The sequence below is a fragment of the Delphinus delphis genome, chromosome 7, assembly GCF_949987515.2.
Source record: "Delphinus delphis chromosome 7, mDelDel1.2, whole genome shotgun sequence".
NCBI classification, from domain to species: domain Eukaryota; kingdom Metazoa; phylum Chordata; class Mammalia; order Artiodactyla; family Delphinidae; genus Delphinus; species Delphinus delphis.
Genome location: NC_082689.1, coordinates 84,727,278 through 84,749,605, shown reverse-complemented (window position 1 = coordinate 84,749,605; position 22,328 = coordinate 84,727,278).

The window sequence follows — 22,328 nt, the reverse complement described above, 5'->3', positions numbered from 1 at the left end:
GCCAAACAACCAAAAGGGAGGGAACCCAGCCCCACCCATCAGCAGCCAAGTGGATTAAAGTTTTACTGAGCTCTGCCCACCAGAGAAACAGTCAGCTCTACCCACCACCAGTTCCTCCCATCAGGAAACTTTCACATGCCTCTTACATAGCCTCATCCACCAGAGGGCAGGCAGCAGAAGTAAGAAGAACTACAATCCTGCAGCCTGTGGAACAAAAATCACATTCATAGAAAGACAAGATGAAAAGGCAGAGGGATATATAACAGATGAAGGAACAAGATAAAACCCCAGAAAAACAACTGAATGAAGTGGACATAGGCAACCTTCCAGAAAAAGAATTCAGAATAATGATAGTGAAGATGATCCAGGACCTCGAAAAAAGAATGGAGACAAAGATTGAGAAGATGCAAGAAATGTTTAACAAAGACCTAGAAGAATTAAAGAATAAACAGAGATGAACAATAAAATAATTGAAATGAAAACTACACTAGAAGGAATCAGTAGCAGAATAACTGAGACAGAAGAATGGATAAGTGACCTGGAAGACAGAATGGTGGAATTCACTGCTGCAGAACAGAATAAAGGAAAAAGAATGAAAAGAAATGAAGACAGCATAAGAGACCTCTGCAACAACATTAAACACAACAACATTCACATTATAGGGGTCCCAGAAGGATAAGAGAGAGAGAGAAAGGACCAGAGAAAATATTTGAAGAGATTATAGTCAAAAACTTCCCTAACATGGGAAAGGAAATAGCCACTCAAGTCCAGGAGGTGCAGAGATTCCCATACAGGATAAACCCAAGGAGAAACATGCCAAGACACATAGAAATCAAATTGGCAAAAATTAAAGACACAGAAAAAGTATTGAAAGCAGCAAGGGAAAAATGACAACATACAAGAGAACTCCCATAAGGATAACAGCTGATTTCTCAGCAGAAACTCTACAAGCCAGAAGGGAGTGGCATGATATACTTAAAGTGATGAAAGGGACGAACCTATAACCAAGATTACTGTACCTGGCAAGGATCTCATTCAGATTCAATGGAGAAATGAAAAGCTTTACAGACAAGCAAAAGCTAAGAAAATTCAGCACCACCAAACCAGCTTGACAACTAATGCTAAAGGAACTTCTCTAAGTGGGAAACACAAGAGAAGAAAAGAACCTACGAAAACAAACCCAAAACAATTAAGAAAATGGTAATAGGAACATACATATTGATAATTACCTTAAACGTGAATGGATTAAATGCTCCAACCAAAAGACACAGGCTGGCTGAATGGATACAAAAACAAGACCCATATATATGCTGTCCACAAGAGAACCACTTCAGACCGAGGGAAGATTGGAAGTGAGGGGATGGAAAAAGATATTCCATGCAAATGGAAATCAAAAGAAAGCTGGAGTAGCCATACTCATATCAGATAAAATAGACTTTAAAATAAAGAATGTTACAAGAGACAAGGAAGGACACTACGTAATGATCAACAAATCAATCCAAGAAGACATAACAGTTATAAATATATATGCACCCAATATAGGAGCACCTCAATACATAAAGCAACTGCTAACAGCTATAAAAGAGGAAATAGACAGTAACACAATAATAGGGACTTTAACACCTCACTTACACCAGTGGACAGATCATCTAAAGTGAAAATAAATAGGAAACAGAAGCTTTAAATGACACAATAGGCCAGATAGATTTAATTGATATTTATAGGACATTCCATCCAAAAAAAAGCAGATTACACTTTCTTCTCAAGTGTGCACGGAACATTCTCCAGGATGGATCACATCTTGGGCCACAAATTAAGCCTTGGTAAATTTAAGAAAATTGAAATCGTATCAAGCGTCTTTTCTGACCACAGCGCTATGAGATTAGAAATCAATTACAGGGAAAAAACGTAAAAAACACAAACACATGGAGGCTAAACAATACGTTACTAAATAACCAAGAGATCACTGAAGAAATCAAAGAGGGAATCAAAAAATACCTAGAGACAAATGACAATGAAAACACGATGATCCAAAACCTATGGGATGCAGCAAAGCAGTTCTAAGAGGGAAGTTTATAGCTATACAGGCCTACCTCAAGAAAAAGAAAAATCTCAAACAATCTAACCTTATACCTAAAGGAACTAGAGAAAGAAGAACAAACAAAACCCAAAGGTAGCAGAAGGAAAGAAATCATAAAGATCAGAGCAGAAATAAATGAAATAGAAACAAAGAAAACAATAGCAAAGATCAATAAACAAAAATCTGATTCTTTGAGAAGAAAAACAAAATTGATAAACCATTAGGCAGACTCATCAGGAAAAAGGGAGAGGACTCAAATCAATAAAATTAGAAATGAAAAAGGAGAAGTTACAACAGACACCACAGAAATACAAAGCATCCCAAGAGACTACTACAAGCAACACTGTGCCAATAAAATGGACAACCTGGAAGAAATGGACAAATTCTCAGAAAGGTATAACCTTCCAAGACTGAACCAGTAAGAAATAGAAAATATGAGCAGACCAATCACAAGTAATGAAATTGAAACTGTGATTAAAAATCTTCCAACAAACAAAAGTCCACGACCAGATGGCTTCACAGGTGAATTCTATCAAACCTTTAGAGAGGAGCTAACATCCATTCTTCTCAAACTCTTCCAAAATATTGTGGAGGAAGGAACACTCCCAAACTCATTCTAAGAGGCCACCATCACCCTGATACCAAAACCAAAGATACTACAAAAAAAGAAAATTACAGACCAATATCACTGATGAATATAGATGGAAAAACCCTCAACAAAATACTAGCAAACAGAATCCAACAACACATTAAGAGGATCATACCCCCTGATCAAGTGGGATTTATCCCAGGGATGCAAGGATTCTTCAATATATGCAAATCAATCAATGTGATACACCATATTAACAAATTGATGGATAAAAACCATATGATCCTCTCAATAGATGCAGAGAAAGCTTTTGACAAAATTCAACACCCATTTATGATAAAAACTCTCCAGAAAGTGGGCATAGAGGGAACCTACCTCAACATAGTAAAGGCCATATACGACAAACCCACAGCCAACATCATTCTCAATGGTGAAAAACTGAAAGCATTTCCTCTAAGATCAGGAAGAAGACAAGGATGTCCACTCTCACCACTGTTATTCAACACACTTTTGGAAGTCCTAGCCACGGCAATCAGAGAAGAGAAAGAAATAAAAGGAATACAAATTGGAAAACAAGAAGTAAAACTGTCACTGTTTGCAGATGACATGATACTATACATAGAGAATCCTAAAGATGCCACCAGAAAACTACTAGAGCTAATCAATGAATTTCGTACAGTTGCAGGATACAAAATTAATGCACAGAAATCTCTTGCATTCCTATACACTAATGGTGAAAAATCTGAAAGTGAAATTAAGGAAACACTCCCATTTACCACTGCAAGAAAAAGAATAAAATACCTAGGAATAAACCTACCTAAGGAGACAAAAGACCTGTATGCAGAAAACTATAAGACACTGAGGAAAGAAATTAAAGATGATACCAACAGATGGAGAGATATACCATGTTCTTGGATTGGAAGAATCAATATTGTGAAAATGACTATACTACCGAAAGTAATCTACAGATTCAATGCAATCCCTATCAAATTATCAATGACATTTTTTACAGAACTAGAACAAAAAATCTTAAAATTTGTATGGGACACAAAAGACCCCAAATAGCCAAAGCAGTCTTGAGGGGAAAAAACGGAGCCGGAGGAATCAGACTCCCTGACTTCAGACTGTACTACAAAGCTACAGTAATCAAGACAATATGGTACTAGCACAAAAACAGATACATAGATCAATGGAACAAGATAGAGAGCCCAGAGATAAACCCACCCACCTATGGTCAACTCATCCCTGACAAAGGAGGCAAGGATACACAATGGAGAAAAGACAGTCTCTTCAGTAAGTGGTGCTGGGAAAACTGTAGAAGAATGAAATTGGAACACTCCCTAACACCATACACAAAAATAAACTCAAAATGGATTAGAGACCTAAACGTAAGGCCGGACACTCTAAAACTCTTAGGGGAAAACATAGGAAGAACACTCTTTGTCATAAATGACAGCAAGATCTTTTTTGATCCACCTTCCAGAGTAATGGAAATATAAACAAACAAAAAAAACTAATGGGACCTAATGAAACTTAAAAGCTTTTGCACAGCAAAGGAAATCATAAACAAGACAAAAAGCCAAACCTCAGAATGGGAGAAAATATTTGCAAATGAATCAACAAAGGATTAATCTCCAAAATATATAAACAGCTCATGCAGCTCAATATTATAAAAACAACCCAATCCAAAAATGGGCAGAAGACATAAATAGACATTTCTCCAAAGAAGACATACAGATGGCCAGGAAGCACATGAAAAGCTGCTCAACATCACTAATTATTAGAGAAATGCAAATCAAAACTACAATGAGGTGTCACCTCACACCAGTTAGTATGGGCATCATCAGAAAATATACAAACAAATGCTGGAGAGAGTGTGGAGAAAAGGGAACCCTCTTGCACTGTTTGTGGGAATGTAAATTGATACAGCCACTATGGAGAACAGTATGGAGGTTCCTTAAAATACTAAAAATAGAATTACCATATGATCCAGCAATCCCAGTACTGGGCATATACCCAGTGAAAACCATAATTCAAGAAGACATATGCAGGGCTTCCCTGGTGGCGTAGTGGTTGAGGGTCTGCGTACTCATGCAGGGGGTGTGGGTTCGTGGCCCGTGCCAGTGGGATCCCATGTGCCGCACAGCGGCTGGGCCCATGGGCCGTGGCTGCTCGGCCTGCACATCCAGAGCCCGTGCTCTGCGGCAGGGGGTTGGGGGGGCGCAGCAGTGAGAGACCTGCGTACCGCAAAAAAAAAAAAAAAAAAAAAAAAAAAAGACACATGCACTCCAGTGTTCATTGCAGCAGTATTTACAATAGCCAGGTCATGGAAGCAACCTAAATGCCCATCGACAGATGAATGGATAAAGAAGATATGGTACATATATACAGTGGAATGTTACTCAGCCATAAAGAAGAATTAAATTGGGTCATTTGTTGAGACTTGTATGGATCTAGAGATTGTCATACAGAGTGAAGTAAGTCAGAAAGAGAAGAACAAATATCGTATATTAATGAATATATGTGGAACCTAGAAAAATGGTACAGATGAACTGGTTTGCAGAGCAAAATTGAGACACAGATGTACAGAACAAAGGTATGGGCACCAAAGGGGGAAAGCTGCGAGGGGGCCTGGGGGTGGTGGTGTGATGAATTGGGCGATTGGGATTGACATGTATACACTGATGTGTATAAAACTGATGACTAATAAAAACCTGCTGTATAAAAATAAATAACTAAAAGCCCTTTATCAGATATATACTTGCACATATTTTCTCTGAGTTTGATCTTTTTGTTTTCTTAACAGTGCCTACTGAAGAGGGAAACTTTTCACTTTTAATGACAGCCAATTGATCAGTTTTTTCTTTCCCCTTTGGGCATCATGCTATTGGTTTTATATTTAAAAAGTATTTGCCTAATCAAACATCAAAAAGATTTTCTTCTAGAAGTTCATAATTTTATATTTTGTATTGAGGTGTATTATCCATTTGGATTTAATTTTTATATACTTTGCAAGATAAGGATTAAAGTTCAATTTTTTGTGCATATCAATATTCAATTGTTTCAACACCATTTGTTGAATCGATTAAACATTCTCCACTGAATTTTGCACTCGTGTCAAAGATAAGTTGTCCATGTGTGTGGGTCAATCTGACCTAACTATTCTGTTCCAGTGATCTATTTTTCAGTCTTTGCGCCAATACCATTCTATCTTGATTGCTGCCACATTATAGTAGTCTTGAAATTAGGTAGTGTTCAGCCTCAAGTTTGTTCTATGTTATTTTGGCTATGTAGGTCTTTTATATTTTCATGTGATCTTTAGAATTAACCTATCAATGTCTCCAGAAACCCTGCTGGGAGTTTGCTTGGGGTCATGTTAAATCTATAGATAAGTTGGGGAGAATTGGTACCTTAAAAATATTGCCTCCCAGTCAGTGAACACAGTATATTTCTCCTTTTATTTAAATCTTCTTTAATCTATTTCAACAGTATTTTATAGTTTCCAGTATATAGGTGTTAGGAATCCTTGTCAGATTTATTTTTAAGCATTTTCTATGCAGTTGTAAATGATATTTTTAAAATTTCAATTTCATATTGTTTGTTGCTAGTATATGATTAGTTTTTTTTTAATATTAGAATTGTATCCTGCAGTCTTGCTCAACTAACTTATTAGGTTTAGGAATTTTGTTGTAGATTACATGGAATTTTCTGTATAGATGATCATGTCATCTGAGGAAAAAGACAGTTTTAGTCCTTTGTTTCTAATTTGAGTGATTTTTTTCAAAGTTTATTGCAATGTCTAGAACCTTCATTTGTAGAATAGTAGTGGTGAAAGCAAATATTCTTGTCTTGTTTCTGATCTAAGGGAGAAAGTACTCTTTTACTCCAAGTATGATATTAGTTGTAATGTTTTCCCTAGATGCCCCTTATCAGGCTTTGAGAATCCCCTTCTATTTCTAGTTTGCTGAGGGGTTTTTTTTTAATTAGGAATGAATGTTGAATTTTGCCAGATGCTTGTGTGTTTGTGTGTGTGTGTGTGTGTGTGTGTGTGTGTCTATTAAGATGATCATATGGTTTTCCTTTTATAGTTTATTAACATGTAATGATGAATTACATGGATTAATTTTTTGAAAGTCAAATCAGCCAGCCATGCATTACTCAGATGAACTCACTTGGTCATAATATGGTATTATAGTGCTTCTATATTCTTGCATTCGAGTTATATTTCAGTGAGAATTTTTGAATGCATGCCATTAGGGACATGGATCTGTCGATTTCTTTTCTTGTAATTATTTTGTGTGGTTTTAATAGCAGGTTAATGCTGGCCTCAGAATGGGTGGAGAAGTAGTCTCTCTTCTTAAAATTTGTAAATAAATTTGTGTAGAAATGGTGCTATTTCTTCATTAAATGTTTGAGGGAATACACTAGTTAAGCCATCTTGGATAGAAAAATTTTTGGAAGATTTTTACACCCAAGTTCAATTTATTTGAAAGATAGAGGATTAGTCATATAATCTTTTGCAATATAAGTGAGCTTTCATGGTTTTTGTCTTTCAAGGAATTTCTCCATTTTGTTGAACTTGTTGAAATTTTTGGCATAAAGTTTCTCATAACATCATCTTGTTATCCTTTTAATATTTGTAGACTCTTTAGTGAACTACTATTCTCATTCCTGATGTTGATATTATATCTTTTCTTATCTGAGAAGTCTAGCTAAATGTTCTCTAATTTCACCGATTTTTCACAAAGAAAAAGTTTTAGGTTCATTATTCTATTTTTTTTCTGGTTTTTATTTTATTAATGTCTGCACTGATGTTTATTATTTCCTTTTTTTCATTACCTTGGATTAAATCTGTGCTTCTCCTACTAGTTTCTTAAGATGAAACATCAAGCCATTGATTTGAGACCTTTTTTATTCTTTAATATGTCCATTTAGTGTTATAAATTTCCCTGCTTATACTGCTTTAGCAGCATCCCACACATTTTGACATGTTGTCTTTTCATTCAGTTCAAATTACTTTCTTGCTTCTGTTTTTGTTTCTCTCTCTCTCTCTCTCTTTTTTTTTTTTTTTGGCCAAATAATTACTTAGGAGTGTGTTATATAATTTCCAAATATTTGTAGTATGTACAGAAATCTTTACGTAATTGATTTTTTTTTTTGCGGTACTCGGGCCTCTCACTGTTGTGGCCTCCCCCGTTGTGGAGCACAGGCTCCGGATGTGCAGGCTCAGAGGCCATGGCTCACGGGCCTAGATGCTCTGTGGCATGTGGGATCCTCCCGGACCAGGGCATGAACCCGTGTCCCCTGCATCGGCAGGCGGACTCTCAACCACTGTGCCACCAGGGAAGCCCTATGTAATTGATTTTTAATTTTATTTTATTATAGCCAGAGAACGTGGTTATTTTGACTTTTAAATATATTGAGGCTTGTTTTCTGGACCAAAATTTAGGATCTCTTCATAAATATTCCCATGTACTTGAAAAGAATGTATACTGTTTGTTGAGTGGATTGTTCTATGTACATCAATTACATCAACTTGATTGATGATATTTTTTAGTTCCTCTATATTTGTACTGATTTCTATTTAGTCTATCAGTTATTGAAAGAGGTATTGAAATCTCTGACGATCATGATGGGTTTATTTATTTTTCTTTGTGATTCTATCAGTTTTTGCTTTGCTTATTTTGAAACTTTATTATTAGGCACATCCAAATTTAATAGTGTCATGTCCTCTTACTGAATTGGTGTGATTATCGTTATGAACTTACATTATATTTTTGTTCAGAAATCAACTTACTCTAAAATTAATATAGTGATTTCATATTTCCTTTGATTAATGTTAGTATGGTAAATCTTTCATTCTTTTAACTTTAACTTATTTGTATCCTTATATTTAATGTACATTTCTTGTAGGCAGTTATAGTTAGATCTTGATGTTTTATCTAATCTGATTACCTCTGGCTTTTAATTGGGATTTTTAAAGTATATCTATTTAATGTAATTATTAATATATTGAATAATTAGGCTCAAGTCCACCACCTGTTATTTGTTTTCCATTTGTCCTATATATTATTTGTTCCCTTTTTTCTATTTTTTGTCTCCTTTTTGATTGAGTAGCTTTTGTGATTTCATTTTATGTCCTTATTTTAGGTTATTAACTATGACTTTATTATTTTAATGATTGCCTTGTGGTTTAGAACATATTTCTTTAACTTATCACAGTCTACCTTTCTGTATAAGAACCTTACCATTGTATACGTCTAACCCTCTTCTCCTAGACACAAGCTATTATTGCTTTAAATTTTACCTACATATATGCTATAAACCCCACAATATATTTTTATTGTTTTTGTTTAAACAGTCCATTACATTTTAAATAGATTTAACACTAAGAACAACTTTATTTACCCACATAGTTATCTTTCCCAGTGTTCTTCATTTCTTTGTGCACATCCATATTTTCATTTGTTAATATTAAGCTTGAATGAATTCCTTTAACATTTCCTATAGCACAGGCCTGTTAATAATGGATTCTTTCATGTTTTGTAGGCATGCAGAAGTTTTTTGTTTAGTTTTGTTTTTGAAAGGTATTTTTACTCAATGTAGAATTTAATTTGACAGATTTATTCATTCAGTACTTTAAGGATGACACTCTGCTGTCTTCCTGCTATCATTGGTTTTGTTAAGAAAACTGCCACATCCTTATCTTTATTTCTCTGTATGTAATATATCATTTTTTTTTTCCTGGATGTTTTTAAGACTTTTCTCTTTATCCCTGGTTTTGAGTAATGTGATTATAACATGACCTGGTGTGTTTTTCTTTATGTTTCTTTTGTTTAAATTTTATTGAGCTTCTTGGATCTATAGGTTACAATTTATCTATACGATAAACTTTATCAAATTTATATATATGTATATATATATATATATACACATATATATGTGTGTGTGTGTGTGTATATATATATATATATATATATATATATATACACACACACACATATTTCATCTCTTTCCTTAACTTTTACATTATGGTTATACAAACTATCTTAACATTTTTACCTGCTAATTCTAATATCAGTGGAAGTTCTGGGTTAATTAGTTCAATTTTTCTCCCAATCATGGGCCATAGTTTCCTGCTTCTTTTCATGTCTGGAAATAGTTGATTGGATGTCAGACATTATCAGTTTTATCTTACTGAGTGGTCAATATTTGTGTGTTCTTATAAATATTTTAGAGCTTTATTCTGAACACAATTAAATGATATGAAAATAGTTTGATTATTTTGTCTTTTTCTTTTAAGATTCATCACTTGGAAATAGAGCAGTGCTCAGTCTAGGACTAATTATTCAAGCAAGACCCTTCTGAGTATTCTATTCAATGACATATTTATTATGAGGTTTTTCCAGTCTGACTGGAAGGGGAAGGCACTATTCCTAGCTCTGAGTTACCACCAAAATTTGTTACTTCTAATCCTTTTAGGTTCTTTTCCCCTCAGCCTTAGGTAGTTTCTTTGATAATCAGTACTCAGCTGAATATTAGAGGAGAACCCTCTATGGGTATCTGGGGTTCTCTCTGTATGTAGCTCTCTCCTCTTTGATACTCTATCATGCAGTATCATACCTTAGTCTCTCCAGACTCTTACATTGGTCCCCTTGACTTAAGGAGTTTGCTAGGTTGGCCTGGGTTCCCCTCCCCTGGGCAATACCCTGGAAACACTTCCAAGGCAGTAATCTAGGGCAATTGTAGGGCTCACCTCAATTTTCCCCCATCTTTCAGGGATGACTGTCTTTAATTATCTTATGTTCAGTGTCTTGAAAGTCATTGTTTCATATATTTGTTGATTATTTTGTTTGCTTCAATCGCAAGGTCAAAGTTGGTCCTTTTTACTTCCTCTGGGTCAGAGGTAGAAGTCTTAGGTTCATCACTGAGTCATTATTTATTGTGCTATGGCCTTCTCACTTGTATGTCAAACAGGGCATTCAAAAGAGCAGTTAATAGTCCTGTCTTGCTATGATCCATCTGAATTTTCACAAGATGAAGACCTGGGAGTACTGGCAATTATTAGGTTGACTGACTAACTATAAATAAGATCCATAATTTGTAGTAAAAATGATTTAGGCTTCAGAATAATTAAGTTTGGCTAAAGTAATTCTAGTTTGAATTCAGTGATGGATTTTCATGTGACAATGCTCTTTTTATCAATGGATAAGTTGATGTGATTCCAATCATCCCAGTAAGCTTAGCAGAAGCAAATTCAGTAATTAGCTCAGTAATTTTAGCCTTCCCTTTGGGGTTACTCCAGTATACCATCTATAGAATGAATAATGAATTAGATGATTATAAAGGCTACTGAAGGTCTATCTGTACTGGACATCTTGCCATTTGCTTTAAAAAACAAAATGTAGCTACAACTTTACTCTCCTATCTCCAGGAACATCTACTTATTTTTCTCTATTATTTTATCTTTAAAGATATAGCTAAATAAGAAAGTTATCTTGCTCACTTAGAATATTCTTTTCCTCTTCCCACACTCCAAAATTACATAAAGTTTTCCATTATTTTAATCCAATGACTTAAACAACTGGTGTGATTTCATAAGTGGAAGCATTTGACTACAGGTGGGGATTAATTTGCAAAGGCAGGAAAAACTGTTGAAAACAAAGAGCTAGTGTCCAAGTAAATATCTCTTGAGAAATTAGGAAATACAAGTTACATTGCAGGAGAAGAATTATTACTAAGTATTATGATTTAAAGAATTCCAGGTGGTCTGCATGGGTCATAATGCTAGCATTTCATCTTGGAATAATCTTTGTTCTTTCCAATACATTTTTTCAAACTAGTGCTTCTCCTGTAAAGTGCTACAAAGTTTGTTGATATAGGCTCATTAAGTCTGTAGCTATATAACACAAAATGAAAAGTGAAGAAATGATCTGATGGAGAAATGTTCCTTTGTACAAACTATAGAGATAAATAAGGTAAGAAAGTTTGCAGGGAGATGATGGGTAAAGAAGGGTTGAATTATCTGGATCCATGCCTAATTCACCATTTAACTTTCCTCATGTGGATATAGCTCTTGTCTCTACAGTATGAAACTTTAGTTTAATTCAAGGTGTTTCTAATTTTTATTTGTGGAAGGAGAAAAGGATTAAAGTTCTTTTTTTCTTTGGCAGAAAAGGAAATCTATGTTGGTAAATCATGAACAGGAAAAAGAATAGGGGTAGGTGGTTAGGAATGATGAGCAGGATAAAATATTGGCCTCCATGAACTGCTGTCTTTTCTTCATATGTCAAGATGGACCTGTAAGGTTATAAACTCACCCTACAATATAATGTACATTGCTACAATGCTGTACCTTGCTACAATATAATGTAGCAAATCCTACCAAAACTCAAACAGCCTGTTCTCTTCAAGACTAATGAGCAAGTTTTATTTACCCACTTAAAGTCAATTATTTCACACTCTATATAAATCTTCCATTGCTCCTTGTTGCCTAAAGAAAAAACTCCTTGGCATAGAATGATCTCTTTTACAACCTAGTTCCAACTTGCGTCTCCATTTGCATCTCATGTCACATCTCATGTCACATCACTCCTTGCTCCTTGTTCTTCAGCTGCACCAAACAGTGACATTTCCCCCAAACATTATGCAGTTTTATGCCTCTTCCCTCTTAGGATCTTTTTTCTACTCAGACATTTTTTCTTCTTCCTCACAAGTGTACTTTTGTTCCTCCTTCAAGATCCACATCAAATGTCTTAACCTCACTGAAACCATTCTCAAAGCCCTTAGGAAGACTCACATCTTTGCCTATTCATATAACTTTATTATTATTTTTTGGTTGTATTCCTTCATTTGTTTTATTTTTAGATTCCACATATAAGTGGAAATTTCCATACTATGGAAATGCATAGTATTTGTCTTTCTCTGTCTGACTTATTTCACTACACAAAATACACTCTGCATCCATCCATGTTGTTACAAATGGCAAAATTTCATTCTTTTTTGACAACTAAGTAATATTCTATTATATATATATATAATAGAATATATATGTATATATATAATAGAATATATATATATGCCACATCTTCTTTATCCATTCATGATGGATGCTTTGGGTTGCTTCTATATCCTGTCTATTGTAAATAATGCTGCTATGAACATTGGGGTGCATATATCTTTTCATATTAGTATTTTTATTTTTATTTTCTCTATTTTCTTTGGATGTATATCCAGGAGTGGAATTGCTAGATCATATGGTAGTTCTATTTTTAATTTTTTTGGAACCTCCGTACTGTTTTCCATAGTGGCTGCAACCATGTAGGAGGTTCCCCTTTTCTCCACAACCTTGCCAACACTTATTATTGTCTTTTTGATGATGGCCATTCTGACAGGTGTGAGGTGATAACGTCCTTGTGGCTTTAATTTGCATTTCCCTCATGATTTGTGATGTTGACCATCTTTTCATGTGCCTGTTGACCATCTTAATATACCTTTATATTAAGGTCTAACACACACCACTATTTCCTCCAGAAACAACATATTCTGTCTCCATCCTGCTATTAACATAATTGGCACAAGGTAGGCCTTAAGTAAATAAATATATGAATGAGTTAATTTAAATGAATGGATAAATAGTTAGTTTCACACATAGAGGTGTCACTCAGAGATAACCGTGTTCAGTCTTTTCATTTAAAATGCATAAACAAAACACTGACCTCCTCAGTAGAAATTGTTCTAGCTCATTTGGGAAGGATTTTGTTGCATTGGGTAGTTAGTGCTAGTAAAGAAGCCTTGGTGTGCTTGTGTCTTTACAGCTTGGATGACAGAGTGAAGCAAAAACCATAGAAGTTGAGATTGCTGATGTTCAGCTGTCACTGAATTGTGACACTGAATTGATACTATGAGCAGAAAAATAAAAAGTGGTAAAGCAACAGAAACTTCATGTCAGGGAACAGGATTGTCATGAGCCTATTTATTGGCTTGACCCTTAGTCAAAGAGTTTATAAACTTGTTCTAGTAGTAATCTCCCAGTTATTAGTGCAGTGACTACAAGTAAAAAAAAGTTAACAGCAGTTAGATGTCATAACTGCAGCTGCCTGGAATTGTAATCCCTTCACTATTCTCCTTCAGTATTTCCACTGTCTGTCACTTACAGCTCCTCAAGAAAAAACACCCTTTTATAGTGGGATTACTGAAATGTATCTATCAGGTAATATCTATAAATAAGCAACAAATGAATTTTTAAAAAATTGTTTCTGTTCTCAACTTGATGCTTTGTTTAAATAAATGACACCTACTTTCCTTGCCATGGGTATTAGTGTATCAAAATTGTGTTTGTTCAGGCTAGTAAATAAGTGATACAATTATGTTTCTTATTTTGTTTGTTTCTAAGGCTAAAAGAATAAATAAATACTGTATGTCTGAAAGCTACTAGTTAAAGCTTATGGACTGGCTGAATGAATAAAAGTCTGCTTTCATTTTTTTCTTATCTCTGCACTCTAGCTTAAATAAAGGATGAAATTAAGGTAAATCAAATTATTCAGTAAAGCCTGTCTAATATTTTAAGAACAGATCTTAAAGTCTAATCTTTCTTACTTCTGGCCTGGCCCTGTGAGACTACTGCCACCTCTCACATGCCCCCTTTAAGTAGAGGAAAGAGTAAAAAAAATGCATGAGACAACTGTGAAATATTTTGCAAGATTTTAACATTACTAGCAAACTTCCATTCCCTTTGTTTAGCGGCCAGCTGTAGCTGACACAAATATATAGTTGCTAGCTGCTAGCCCGCCCTGAAAGTGAGATTTTTATATAAAGATTTATTTATGGCTAATTTCTTTATCTTTATATTGAATATAATACTTGCCAGTATCTTTCAGCTTATAATTATTTTTCTTCACATCAAAGAACAACATTAGAAATTAAAGTCCATTCAGTGTCGTGTATGATTCATAGCCTATGTTGCCGATCTTCTAAAAGAAGAACATTTTTTCTTTTCCAGATCTCCTCCCCTCTTCCTTCTGTCCTCCACACCTGTCTAACCCCACTTTGTGTTATTGAGTTCTTTTGGTGTTAGTAATATATATTAATATACCTCTTAGCAATATATAAATGTCAGGGAAGGAAACCTTTTCCTGCCTGTCAGCCTGATACATAATCCAAGGAAACCTCAGTTTCTTGGCCTCAGCATCTAACTTTTACAGTTAGATTTTTTATGCAGACATCCTAGAGCCCTTGCTGATTAAGAATGACATGGTGGGTACCAAGATGCCTTCACTTTCTTCTCCTTAGTGTGGAATCCTATAGCACTGTGAAACTTATAAATAATTGAGTTATTTTTAAACCACTGGATGTTTTCCAGTCACTCTATTTCACACTGGATTAATTATGTAAGAAAACCGAATTGTTCCTCATCAGTGTCACAACTTTTAAAAACAACATGCTGTTTAAATTCAGCTTTGGCAACTCCAGCGCAAACCCCCTCAAATTTGGGGCACCACACCCATAGCATAATAAAACCTTTAGTGGTCCTTTGTCTTTTAGCTCGCCTTCTATTTTTTCTCAAGGGTGTTTTAGGCTGGAAGATGCAAACGAAAGTTGTCCAGATGTTATTTGTATCAGAGCAGGATTTCAGTCCAGCTATCTGTGGTTGCAAATGTTTATTTTAATGGGTTATTGTGCAATCTTGCTGTGTAGACCTTCATGGCCTTATATGCATGTTCTCAGCAATGCCAGGACATTGTTTTTTAAAAGATATCATTTTAGTCCAATTGAATGATTACTAGTCACTAGGGGAGCAAAAAATGTAACACCTGTAGAAACACAGACGATATTTTTGCTGATCCCCCATGTTGACACTGTGAAACTGCCTGATTACAAAACCATGACCAATGGGCTTTAGGTAAGCAGGAGGAAGGTGTGGTCCATGCCCTAGCAACAGTCCGGGCCTGAGACAAAGTTACTCAGTTACATGCCTGCAGTAAACATAGAAGGGAGGCCAGAAAAAAAAAAAGCCAGCTGCTGCCCCATGCCGTTTGATGGAATGAAAGAGGCGCTCAGCTAAATCACGGTAGTGTGAGCTGCAAGTTTATTTTAGCTATTATAACAAGTACGGGGCTGGACTTATTATTCATTTTTAGAATTCTAATAAAATCTTAACTGATGTTTCCTTGATACTAAAGTAAATTGTTTACCCTGTATCTAAAAACACATATTATGTCCAATGCACCAATTAGAAGTGGGGAATTTCTAGTCCTTAAAATAAATGTGGAAACTAAATTACATCATATAAAAATGGATTTACTTTTTCAGAATGTGCTAAATTTTAGAGCTACTAGTTTTCACTGAGAATTTATTTAAAATCGAAGGATGCTTCTAGTACATTTGTGAAGGACACATTCTCTGCTATTGGAAAAACTCACACTTTAAATCTATTTTTAGGAGGAGCTGAATAGACATTTTTTGTCTTTATTTTTATTTGTTTATTTTTATTGAAGTATAGTTGATTTATAATGTTGTGTTAGTTTTAGGTGTACAGCAAAGTGGTTCAGTTATACATACTATATATTTATTTTTTTCAGACTGTTTTCCCTTGTAGGTTATTAGAAAATATTTAGGATAGTTCCCTGTGCCATACGGTAGGTCCTTGTTGATTATCTGTTTTACATATAGTAGTGTGTGTATGTTCATCCCAAACTTCTAATTTATCCCTCCCCCACCCTTTCTCCTTTGGTAGCCATTAGTTTATTTTCTATGTCTGTGAATCTTTTTTTGTTTTGTATATAAGTTCATTTGTATCATTTTTTTGTAGATTCTACATATGAGCGATACCATATGATATTTGTCTTTGTCTGGCTTACTTCACTTAGTATGATAATCTCTAGTTGCATCCACGTTGCTGCAAATGACATTATTTCATTCTTTTTTATGGCTGAATAATATTCCATTGTGTATATGTGTGTGTGTGTGTGTGTGTGTGTGTGTGTGTGTGTGTATACCACATCTTCTTTATCCATTCATCTGTCAATGGACATTTAGGTTGCTTCCACATCTTGACTATTGTAAATAGTGCTGCAATGAACACTGGGGTGCATGATATCTTTTTGAATTATGATCTTCTCTGGATATGTGCCCAGGAGTAGCATTGCAGGATCACATGGTAGCTCCCTGCTGTTCTCCATAGTGGCTGCACCAATATACATTCCCACCAACAGTGTAGGAGGGTTCTCTTTTCTCCACACCCTCTCCAGCATTTATTATTTGTAGACTTTTTGATGATGGCCATCCTGACCAGTATGAGGTGATACCTCATTGTAGTTTTGATTTGCATTTCTCCAATAGTTAGCTATGTTGAGTATCTTTTCATGTGCCTTTTGGCCATCTGTATGTCATCTTTGGAGGAATGTCTGTTTAGGTCTTCTGCCCATTTTTTGATTGGGTTGTCTGTTTTTTTGATATTGGGTGTATGAGCTGTTTGTGTACTTTGGAAATTAATCCCTTGTCTGTTGCATCATCTGCAAATATTTTCTACCATTCTGTAGGTTGTCTTCATTTTGTTTATGAAAGAACCCTTAAGAGGACAATTATTTTAAGACATTTAGCACCAAGGAGTGATATAACCTCACACTAAAGATGTCACTAAGCAGTTTTTGATTGACTTTGTAAATGAAAGCTAAATATTTTGTTGAAAGTAAAAGTTAAAGATAGTTTTTTATAGATCCACTTCAAGGTAATTAAATGTTGGTGTAGTTTCATAGATATAAGTAGCCCTGATCAGATTTAATGGTCCAGAAATTAGAGTATGTGATGAGGAAATTTTTTTTAAAACTTGGGAAAGAAATAGATAAATAGATAGTTATTTCATATAATAGTATGTATATGTCAGTCAACATTATAATCATAACACTATTTTACCTTTGTCTAGTAGTTTATAGTTTAGAAAGAAATGTCCAAATGTACTTTGGACATTAACTTATGGCTTTATAGATTTGGATATTTTGTAATGTCACACTTTTGTCCCTACCCAGAGTCTGAAATGTCCTCATGTACTGACTTATTTTCCATAGGTGTGTGCACAGTCCTATTTATTTCCGTGAGATTCTGCCCCATGTACTCAAATGGCTTACTGCTCTCATGAATCAAGGGCTAGAATAGAGCCAACCCCTACAATAGTCAGGTGTTGCATCGATATCCCAAAATATAGAACTTACATGAAATATTGATTAACTCCTTCAAGTTCTCTGTTGAAATCATATATAAGAGCATTTAAATATGATACCTTTTTGGCTAAAAATCTCCAAAGGAGAAATGCATGCTTCTTTCTGTCCAGGAGGCTCTATCAGTACAGTAAAAGCTCAGATAACCAGAATGCTCAGTGTCTTAGTCTGGGTTTCCACAGAAGCAGACTCTGAGGTAGGATGTGAGGGCAAGCAGTTTATTTGGAAGGCTCAGGAAACACTAGTTGGGGGTGGCTGGGGAAAGATCAAGGGAAGTGAAGTCATCCATGAAGGAGTGCTTTATTTTAAGGCAGCTATCATAGTGTGTGGCTGGTGCCTAGTTCTGCAGAGGACCTCTAGAATATAGTGGAAAACACGCACCTCAGGAGGATCCCATCCTAGAGGTGAGGGAGCTGGGATATATATGCCACCTCCTGAGAATCAATGGGTAAAAGAGTTATTGGTTGGGGGTGGGGATAGGGGAAGAATGGAGGCAGTGTGGTGGCTTGTTAACTCCTGGTATTTCTGGACTGTCCTTCCTGACTGCATAGAATAGCATTTCTAGGTCCAGGAACAAAGCCCCAAGCACACAGATGCAAATGATGGTAGGTGGAAATCAGCCAGATCACACTGCAAAGTCTGCAGAATGAAGATGAGATACGGATAGCATCTTGTTGCACTTGGGAAAGAAGATATTCTATGTTTTTGCATTTCCAGTTAGCTAAAGGTTTAATAAAAATGTGTACTTTTTCACGTTGCTAAAAATTAAAGTATGATTTTATAAAACGTTCCCGAGTAAATTGCCTGGGGAATATGATATATATTTTTCTCTGAAAGTTCAAGATCACATAATTTTGTGGTCCTAATCATTATTTCTCAAGGAAGAGTAACACCCAAGTTGTCTAAGGTCTGGGGAACAAAGATGATTTTGCACCAACCTCAAAAAATATTTCAGCAGTTTATTCTGATTGTAAATTTTAAAAATGTGTTGGGATTTGCTACATTCTATCAAAAGTGGACTATAACAAGAAAATTATAAAAATTCCAATTAATCAAAGGATGTACAAAATTAATTTTTGTTGGTCAAGCTTTGATCATGGCTACCAGAAGAAAACAGAGTCATTAACTCTAGAACTCATTCCTCTACTTAACCAACACATTTTATAAAATATTACCATGTACCAGGGAATTATAAAATGAACAACATTAAGGTGGCCGAGGCAGTGGTCAAGGTTTTTAGAATAGTTAAGACTTGATACTGAAATTCAACTCTGCTGCTTTCTAGCTAGGATACCCCAAGCAATTTATCTTCATTCTCTGAATTTCCTCATCTGTAAAATAAGAGTAGTGGAGTTAAGGGATTTAATGAGATTATGTTTGAAAAGTGCTTAAGGGTATACCTGGCACGTATTAAGCACTCATTACATGTCATTTTCATAATGGTGTTGATCGGAATGCTAGGATTGCTGCCATCAAAGTCCTAACAATCTTCTAAAGGGGACAGATAAATACACTGTAATGCAGGGAAAAATACAAGTGTTCTGTGATTACAGAGGATGAGGACAATTAGAGTAATATCTTTCAAGGAGGTGGAACAAATAAATGGTTCTTGGAACACAAAACAGTTTCTGATAGGTGAGCTTAGGGGTCAGACTGAAGGGGTAAATATAAATCAAAGCGTAGAGTTCTAAATGGACCTGGTGTGCCTGGAATATTTAAGGGTACCAAGTGCCTGAGACACAGAGCTCTCGTATCTATCTCTAAATATGGTCGGGTCCTAGGCCTCAGACCTTGGACTCTTCCCTTCCTGTCTACACTCAGTTCTTTAGGTGATCTTCATTTCCTCATAGCTTTAATACCGGCGGTTCACTGGGGAACTCCAAATTTAGGTTGAAGAATCCTAACTTTAGGTTTCCAGATAAGCTCTATTCCATTTACTTCATTGTGCATTTACACAAATCCACTTGGATATCTAATGGGTATCCCACGAGTAACATGTACAAACTCAGTTCTTTATATTTTCTCCTGAAATTATGTGTTCCCCCCATAGTATTCCCCAGCTCAGTTAATGGAAACTCCCTCCTACTAATCATGCAGGCCCCAAAACACTGTGTCCTCTTTCATTTCTCCCTCTCTCTCAAACCACACATCTACTTCATCATCAAATCTGTTGTCTCAGCTTTGAAAATGTATTTAGCATATGACTTATTTTTACCTTCTCTACTAATACCATGTTGGTATCCTGCCTAGATTATTGCAATAGTCTCTAAACACGTTGCGGCTTCCTTTTGAGAACCCCAAGTGTCTCTTCTCCAAATAGCAGCAAATTTAATCCTGTTTGAGTTAGTTATCGTGTATTGCTCCTCTTCAGGACACTGCAATCCCCTGGCCCCATTTCATCCATATTAAAAGCCCAAGTCCCCACAAGTTCTAGAAAGCCCTCATAATCTCAACTCTGTCACCTTTGAACTCACTTATTTAGTTATTTCCCTCTTGATTATGTTATTCCAGTCCTATTGGGTTCCTTGTTCAATAGATGTAGCTTCACATTTCCAGCTTGGGCCTTTGTTTGGCCTATTACCTCTGCCAACACCCCCCCAGATATCTTTCTGGATAATATCCTTACATTCTTTAAATCTGTGCTAAAAATTAATCTTCCTCTGAGAGGTCTATACTGACTACCCTATTTAATGCTGTAACCTGCACTCCTCTGCCTGTGCTCACTTCTTTTTCAAAATGATTCTGCCCTACTTATTTTTCCATACCCCTTACTGTCTTATAACTCAGCATATTATTTACTAATTTTATGTAATGTTTATCTCTTCCCACTTCCACTAGGATATAGCTCCATGTGGGCAGCTGTCATTGTGTGTTCTGTTTACCAAAAAAGGGCTCAGCACATGTAGATGTTCAATAAAGAAAGAATGAGAGAATTCATGCTCTTTCTTCTTTCTTCTGAAATGTGTTCTTACTACATTAACACAAACAGTCCCTTCCATCCATAGTATACAATACTTTTTATTATTTAAAGAATCTTGGATATAATTTCTATACTCTTTAAGCATTTTCTCCTTTGGAAAGTAGAATATGATATGAAATAAAGAATTGTTATTTAATTTATACTTTGAAAGATTCCTTTCCTTTCTGGACAAATTAATACTGCTAGATCCATATTAGGAAAAACATTAATAAATAACATATGAGTAACTCCAATATGATAAGCATTATATGTATTATTTCATTTAAAAATAAACTATGAGTGAGTGTCTTCTCTACTTGATTTGAAAACTGGAGATCAGAGAAGTTAAGTAATTTGCCAATATTCACACAGTAATTGGGGTGATCTGGAGTTGGAACCTAGATTTTTCTGACTCCATCGCTCTTATTATGGATTGGCCATCTTGATTTAATAAATCAATATCTATTATGTAGATATGAGGAACATTAAAAATGCACAAATATCTCTGAAACTAACAAGGAAAAGATAAGTTCTTTTTAATAAAATATTTATCTTTATGAAGGGAACTTTATCATATACTTATCTTGCTTTTAGGCCATTCCACATTGAACAGCTCTACAGAAGTAGAAAAGACTTCATTATGGATAAACAGTATTATGAGAATTAAGCATCCCTATAGAAAGAGCCAATTAGTAAGTTAACTTACTAATTATTGCAAAGATATATGAATGGTACCCTATAATAACGGTAGGGTACAGTTTTACCAATTTTTTACAAAAAGCCATTTAAAGTAGCATCTCATTATGTTTGGTAACTGAAAATGATCTTTGAAATATTTTACTTTTGATTTAGATACTTTTTTGAGGTTTGTTCAAAACTTTGGTGTGAGTTTCCGCAAGAACATTTTATTCTTGTATCCTGTTTTTAAGCAAAATACTGCCTTTTTTTTTGGTGATACCTTTCCCATTCTGTTGAAGCTAAAATATATGTTTTTAAAAGTTGCTTTCACTCCTTGCTTTATATGTGTCAACTGCATTAGGAGGCAGAAGCATCTGTTTAAATTTCTCTCCAATGATTTTATGTTACATCTTCTAAACTCAGATTACTAATTTGTGTCATTTCCTTCACTCTCTCCTGGAGAAGTCTTATTTTCCTTTCCAAAGCAATAAGTACTCCTTGAGGAAGGAAAAATTTCAAATTTACTTAAGAAAAAAGATATTTTGTGTTTCTTCACTTCTTCTGTTTACAATCTCCTATCAGCCAACAAGAAGGAGATCCAGCCCCACTATCACTTTATGCATAAACTTAGACACATAAAAACTCATAAAAGAAAGGACCTTTTGTCCACAGAAGAAGTCGTCTTGACCATTTTGCTCAAGGTGAAGCCCAGTGAGCTTAAATGGTTTCCTTAAGGACATGCCACTAGAAAGTCACTGAACCAGGACCAGTTTGTAGGATTACCAATTCTTAAGTCTCAAGTATTCT